This window comes from Mus musculus, chromosome 16 (assembly GCF_000001635.26).
Source record: "Mus musculus strain C57BL/6J chromosome 16, GRCm38.p6 C57BL/6J".
NCBI classification, from domain to species: Eukaryota; Metazoa; Chordata; class Mammalia; order Rodentia; family Muridae; genus Mus; species Mus musculus.
Window position 1 is genome coordinate 54,347,500 of NC_000082.6, and position 7,705 is coordinate 54,355,204.

A 7,705-nucleotide genomic window follows, 5' to 3' on the forward strand; every position below is an offset into this window, starting at 1 on the left:
TCTTCATATCCTTCACTCATTTGGAGTGGTTTCTTTCCTCAAATGTCTTTTGTACATACTTTGCCAAGAGATATTTTCCAAATTTCTGATTGTCCAGTCCAATTATTGGCTATAATCTGTACACCCATCCATATACACCCATCCACATATGTGTGTGTATGTTTAGTGATATATATATCTTCCTTCAGGATGATTAAAGGAGGACAATACATTTTATGAACATATGAAGCTCCCAACATCATTGTGTAAAATTCAATGTTATCAGGAAGTGTGAGTTTTCTTAAGAAAACCTTATTTGCACACATCAAACCTTCCTAGTCCTTATATGTCTTCTTGAAAAATGATATGGTCGCAGCACAAAATGATATTCCTAATTTCCTAATATTTCAAAATTAAAATGTGCATTTACCATTACTAAACCAGAAAAGGATTTGGGGTGGGGGTTAACAATATCTTTAACAATGTCCTTAAGTTACCCTTTAAAATATCTACCAGAGGAAAAAGCATTTGCCAAATAATTAAGACAGATTTAGAAATTGTTTTCCATGCAATATATGAAAGTTCTAATTGACCAAAATAATTACTCTACTGATTTGGGCTAAAAAATATATATGTATAAAATTCTGAGACACATGCCGTATTTTCACCATGGGACAAACCTTTATTTAAAATTAATATTTGGAAGAATCTTTACAAATATCTAGGTGATTTTAGAAACATAATGTATTCATCAATATCAAATCAGCTTCAACTATTAGTGAACAATAGGTGGACTTCACCTATTGACTGTGAAGTAAATCAAAAGAATAAAATACACATCAAAATCCTTTAATAGGGCACATGATTATAGTAGGAACAAAATAAAAATAAAAATTAATCAAAGAATCATGGGTACTTGGAATAGACTTTAAATTCTAAATGAGCCACAGTGTTCAATTTCTTCATTACTCAAATGAGAAAATGAGCATTGAAATTTAGGTAATGACAGTCACATAGAAATTTTATAGTAGAAGTTAGAATATAATAACAAAAGGAGATGCTGCTATCCTTCCAGATTGGATCATATTTATGAAACAAGCAAGATCAGGCCTGAGCGTATGACAGAGAAGTATTTTAGTATCATGCATACCAGATAAAATGTTCGATGTTATCATACAAACTTAATTTATTCAAGTTGTAAAAGAGCAGATAAAATCAGTGTATACAGTTTTCTTGTTTTCAGAAATATGCCGATACTGCGTTGGTGTAGAATTTCAATCGTTTGCTTAGCCTCTGCAGAATGTTTCTGTTATCTACAATTCAAACATTCTTCACTATTTTGTGTGACTCAATTTTCCATATATTGAGTGCAAGAGTTTTTTAAATGTTTGTTAAAATAATATCTTCAAATATCTAAAACAAATTGTGTGGTTACCAAGGAAGCAAGTGGTGCAATTACTAATGCATTTAACATCTTGTGAAAATAGTACATGTTTCTGTTTAACTAATGCTTTGTGGTAGACATACAAAAGCTGCAACTCCCTGATAAGAGGCTGAACATGTATGATATTCTGCATTCAATCTCCAGCATGGGGGGAAAAAGATGTTAAACAGGAATGATATAAACAGTCTTCAAAAACTGTAATGTATATGAAAATATCTATGGTTGATAATTGTAGACTCTGTTGTGTCAGGGACAGTAAGACATGGGCCTGAGATGCAAATAAGGACTTATTTTTACAGGCCTCTTCTTTAGTAAAGCAGAATTCTTGCCTCTGTCACATAAAAGAATTGTAAGAAAAAGCAGCATGAACCAGAATTTTCTTTATTATTGTTACTATTATTATTGTTGTTCTTGCTATATAAGAAATTGAACTTAGATTTTTAGCTTGGGGTTAATACTCCTTTCTGGGGCGGGGGGGGGGGGGAAGCAAACAGAGAAACGATTACATGTGAGGTTTTAAGAATATTGATTGAGCCATGTGATTTTGTTGGCTTCTGAAATGACTATCAAAGATTTGACAAACTTATATTCTGTTTTGGTGAAAGAGATGCACATGAAGATGGCCATGACTGTTAAGACCCAAGTGTATAGAAGTTTCAGAAAAAGATAAGGTTAGTGTAAACAGAAGTTGATTACTAATTGTAAAATTCATAGCAAATATCTGGGTAAGGAGTAAGCCTATATTGAAGATCATATAGCCTTACTAGTTAATGTGGTTCATTATTAATTTTTTCCAGTATCAGCAGCAGAGTCACTGAAGATCTTATCTATTAAGCACTTTATGGGTAGTATTGCCAATCCTTAGAAAAACAGGTATATTGCTATCTTGATTTACAGGAGCAGCCATCAAGTCTCTGGGATCATTGGGAAATTTACCAAGATCACACAGAGGTAAGATCAGAGGTAGAATCCATGGCCTGATCTGTTTTGATCTGAGCCTGTACTCAACGCTTATAAGAGAGAAAGCCCTAAGACACCCAGATGAGTTATCTAAGTCTCAGAGTCCTGCAAAGTATCCTCATTGGCCTGTCAGGGTCATTCAACTCCAGCATTCTATGTATAGGACTTCCCAGAGGACAGTAAGTGTAGTAGGCAGAAGAATTCTCCTTCCTGGGGAAACTGAGGTGGCACAGTAGCTCTCACCTCCCCCATTCTTGTAACAGAGATAGGAAAACCTCCAGATCTTGCCTAAGCCAATGATGTCTCCCATTGCTGATAGCACAAGCAAGCTCCATCTTGTTCCAGTGCTCCTGTTCAAAGAAACCATCTTCCTCCACTTTCTCCATGACTGGACACATTGGCTTTGTCTCTCCATTACTGGTTATTTTCGAGATGCTGTTCTTCATCCCACCTTAGTGAAGTTTCTGCCCGAGGTCCTGTTGGAGAATTTTCCAAGGGACTCATTACTGCTTTAATACTGCTGTTTGAAAGTCTCTCTCTCTCTCTCTCTCTCTCTCTCTCTCTCTTTGTATATACACACACACACAAGTGTGTATGTATGTATGTATGTATGTATGTATGTATAGGTATATGTATATGGAGAGAAATTAGAGATGAGAGAGAGAGGTAGAGAGAGGGAGAGGGAGGGGGAGGGAGAGAGAGAGAGAGAGAGAGAGAGAGAGAGATTCTGTACATAGTCATCCCAGCAAATACTGACAAGTGTGCTTGAATTCCCGAGTGTTAACTGGCAGGAGACTTCAGTCAGGTTACTTTTTGATCACATATCCCCCTAATTTCCCCTGTTTTTCTATCCTTCCTTGAATCTATTCTGGTTTTTACACTTATCCATAATTTGAAAGCAATACTTTATTTATTTATTTATTTATTTATTTATTACAATTAGACAATGGCATACTTTTTTTAAATTTCATATCAAAATCGCATACTAGCTAAAATTTAACCTCTTTTATCTCAAAGCTCTTCATAGTTTCAGATACTTCAGTTTCTCCTGGCTTGTGCTTTGGGAACCTCTGTTCCACCTTTGCTGCTCAACTCTCTCTCCTGATCCAAGGCATTTCAGAATTGCACACATTCCTCCTAAAATTCAATTTGGGGGCTATCACTGAATATAGAATCTTTAAACAATTGATCTTGTTTCAGAGCGATGTAGTAACTGGCTGCCAGCTTTCTTAATATGTCAGGTTGTGGGGAAAAAAACTTGTGCTTTTAAAGGAGTAGCATCCTTGAAAACTCAAGCTAAGCAATACAAGGACATGATAATAGCAGCAGTCAGTAACATGCTGGGTGTTGAGGACTTAGAAGGTTTCTCACAACTGCCTGAATATCTTATTTGAGGCTCAGTAGGAACCTTTGCGTGTAGGTCTGATAAGATCTGTTTCCTAACTAGGACAAAGAGGGCTAAGGCAATTACCACACAAACCTCCACACCGGGCACATGAAGTACAAAATATTACCTATTGTTCTCAGAGAAAGCAGATGGTTAGGTTCTTAGATGTGAATGAGAAGAACTCCTTTGACTAGGAATTCACCATGATTTTTTTCAAACCCTCTCATAGAGTTTTCTGATGGTAAGTTATTGTAGCTTGTTATTGTCTCCTTTTAATTTTGTAGCATATACACCAAGAACTTGACTGGCACCATTGAGTATAAAGAAAAGTATTACAGCAAACAAAACTGTGGGTGGTGCTTACATTTGTTTTTCTTGTCTCTACATGAAACCATAGAAGTATTTAATATATTTCCATCCTTTTTGTTTTCATTTTTCTTTTCCCCTATGACACTCAATCCAGAAAACACCTGCAATTAAGTCATGTTGTTCAAGAAAGTTGAGCCTCTCTACCTCAAATATATCATTTTAAAGTAACATAACTACAATGTTATGTTCCACAAATATGCATGGAAGACTTTAGCCACATTTATTTCTCAAGAATTTTCTGTGTTCTTTAGAGACAAAAGTCTCTTTCAGAAAATACACATCATATAACTATGTTAACAATGTCATTTTAAAATACCATATATATCAGGTTGTTTCAATAGTAACCATGGCAACAATTAGAATCCAGCAACACCTTTATAGTTTGTACTGCTTTTACTGTGCTGAGGGCTACAGATACAAAGATTAAAAATAGAAACTTCTACTCAAATCTCTCAACCCAACTTAGAAAATCTAATATAATAGAAATAGCTAACCATGCATCTATTATTTATTAGATCATTATTTAGCTTTTGAGACATTCTCAGCCATTCTGAAAATGTTATTATAATCTTCCATTTTACAGATGGTACTAATAGGATTTATGGTGACTAAAAATTTTGTCTGGATTCAGGGTACTACTAAATAATGCACTCAAGATACAAACTACCTATTTTTACAATTCATGCTTTATCTACTACATCCGAGTGAATCTTTTAGAGACAGAGTCATTGCTTTACCATGTTAGAAATTGGGATTTTTTTTTGTATTAGGTACTTAAGAAAACTTCCCTTGAACAAATACATTTTTCCAACATTAATACTAATTAATTTTAGGTCAAAGGTTATCTAATTATATCTTTATTCTATATTAATTTTTTAAAATTGTATTTATTCATAAAATGAAACATGCCATTTACATTTTCTTCTACTTTAACGGAAGTGTACTAACCATTTTCACAATAAAAACTTGTATGAGAAGCAACAGCAACAGTAGGCTCTTGCTCTCTTGCTCCTCCCTTCCCCCTCTTTCCACATCCTTCCCCCCCCCACTTACATGCTCATGACCAGCCTCTACTTCTCTGCTCCTTTCTCTCTCTCTCTCTCTTTCTCTCTCTCTCTCACCCTCTTATCTCCCCTTTTCATGCCCTTAATAAACTCTATTTTAAAAATAAAGCAACACAGATCATGGCATTGATTGATTTGATCAAGGTATGCGTGTATTTAGCATGAGACTCCAGCTCTTGCTGCTTCACAGGAATTCCTAGTGAACACTGTAGAATCCTGACAATCCAAAGTCTATGATTGTGGTAAAGGTATAATCATTAATTCTGTGTAAGAATTATTTTATTACCAAAAAGCCTGAGGTAATATTAGTTTACCAATAAATATGAACAAATGTAGCAAATTGTTCTAGAAATGAAAGGGAAAACACAATCAAAACCATGGGACTGGAGAGATAGCTCAACATTTAAGAGCCCTGGCTTTTCTTCCAGAGGTCCTGAGTTCAAATCACAGCAACTACATGGTAGCTCACAACCATCTGTAATAGCATGTGATGCCCTCTTCTGGTGTGTCTGAAGACGGTTACAGTGTACTCATTTACATAAATGAGCAACTCTTAAAAATAAAATGTAATCAAAACCAGTATAGGAAGTAGCTGGTAACAAAGAAGAGAAGAGATTTGGTAGTTTCAACAGAATGTTAAGAATTTACATGCCACAGTTTTCACAAACTAGAGAACACATATGATTGAGCCGTTAATCTCAATGCTTTATAAAAGAAAACCTGTCACTTAAGTATGCAGTTTTGGCAGCTAATATTTTAAAATCAGCTGTTTGGCCTGAGAGGTATGATCAAGTCAGGACTATGTGCCAATGAGATCATGTTAAGGAATAAGTTCAAGAACCCAGGCACCAAGCTCATTCTCTATAAAACTTGCTTCCAGGAGAACTGACAGGGATCTCACCAGAGTTATACACATTTCTTCCATAGACACTATACACAGCAACCTAACCACCTCATGTCTGACCCTGCCTATTAAAGCATCCACATAAACCTCTGGCAGAGAAACTATGGGAGATGCACATCAGCTATACCCATAGCCTTTTGCTTAAGGTAAAAAATGGAAAAAATTCACCACCATGAAAATGACACAGCTGCTTACTTGAAGCAATTTGATGCAACCAATTTAAAAATCAATTGGTATATTTTAACTCCAGAATATTTCTACTTACTTTAGTTTAATACATTTTGTTTTAGACTCACTGACAAACCTAATGTTCTAGAGAAAAACTGTTATGAAAGGATTGTGAAAGGGGGAAGCCACATCAAGGTATGTGAAACTGATACTGTAATTCATATATGATAATGTTAGGAAATAACTAAAATACAATTTTCTCATTATTTTGTCACAGTTCTCTCACATTTAATGAGTGTGTGGGAAGCGTAGGGCAGCATAATTGATACAGCAGCCTGGTATGTCTGTGTCTCATAAGGAAAGAGATAAAAATGCAATAATTTTTCTTAGACTCAGACCTGCCTTATAAGTAGACACTACGATATAGTTCCTGAAACGACTTTAATAATTAACCCAATAATTGATATTTAGCAGGCTCTAAGAAAATATCAAATACACACAGGAACAACTGAGAGGAGACATGGGTCTCTGAAGTCATATTTGCTGAAAAATGTTTACAAGGCCCAGTGAGACGTCATTATGTAATCTATCAGTTTGAAATCTGCATTAGGCTAGAGTATCCATTCCCAATGCTGGATAATGTCTTAGCTTTCAAGCTATACAGAACTACTAAGAAGAAATAGGTCCCCATGTTTCTGAAAGTAATCATAGTCTTTTGTGCCCTAGTCATTGATACTGCAGGTAAAGTATGCTGAAAGCCTTTCCTGATGTCTGGAAGGTCAGCTCCTGTCCTTGCCAAACCCTGGTATTTTTAGCACATGTCACACAGGGTCTCTTTATGTGATGGCTGTTGACAGCAGGCTCACTGCATGCCATCTAGCAGCACTAGGCAGAAACCTTGGAGCCTTCTGAAAGGGAGGTCAAAGCAGGCATGTGACTTGGGGAATTTTTCTTTGTGACTTAGCTGTGCAATTATTTCATAAGCTGCAGTTGTATCCTCCTGTGGAACAGCCTTCCAAGTCTTCCATTGCTGCTGTAGATGGGAGACCTCAAGTAGCTTTTGTGGTAAGAGAAGGCTGACTACTCCTTCTTGCCTCTCAGGTGTTAGTAGACACACCAGAAGGTGAGGAAGTCCACCATCCAAAGTGAACCTGGAGACATAGTCTACCTAGATCACCAGGAATCAACTTTTTACTCTACTTGGTAATTGTTTAAGTCATGGGAGACTCAGACATACAAAATCCTAGCACCAAAACCTCTTGTCTTGTGCCCATGTTCATCTATCTGCTGGTTCCTGAATGACTGTAGTGAAAGAGATTCTCTATTGAATTTGTAAACTTTTTTGCTTCCTCCTCAACAACTGTGCAATAAACCTCATGGCTTAACGAAAAAGGAAGAAGAAAGAAAATTGGAAACAGTGGAACATTGGT

General features: G+C 36.0%; 1 non-coding gene across 1 annotated transcript; it reads left to right on the forward strand.

The window, feature by feature from the left end:
- Nucleotides 1-6,962: 6,962 nt before the first annotated feature.
- Nucleotides 6,963-7,094, forward strand: Gm25853. Its single transcript, XR_003951984.1, has one exon. It is a non-coding gene; the product is annotated as a small nucleolar RNA SNORA71 (small nucleolar RNA).
- The last annotated feature ends 611 nt before the right edge of the window (nucleotides 7,095-7,705 follow it).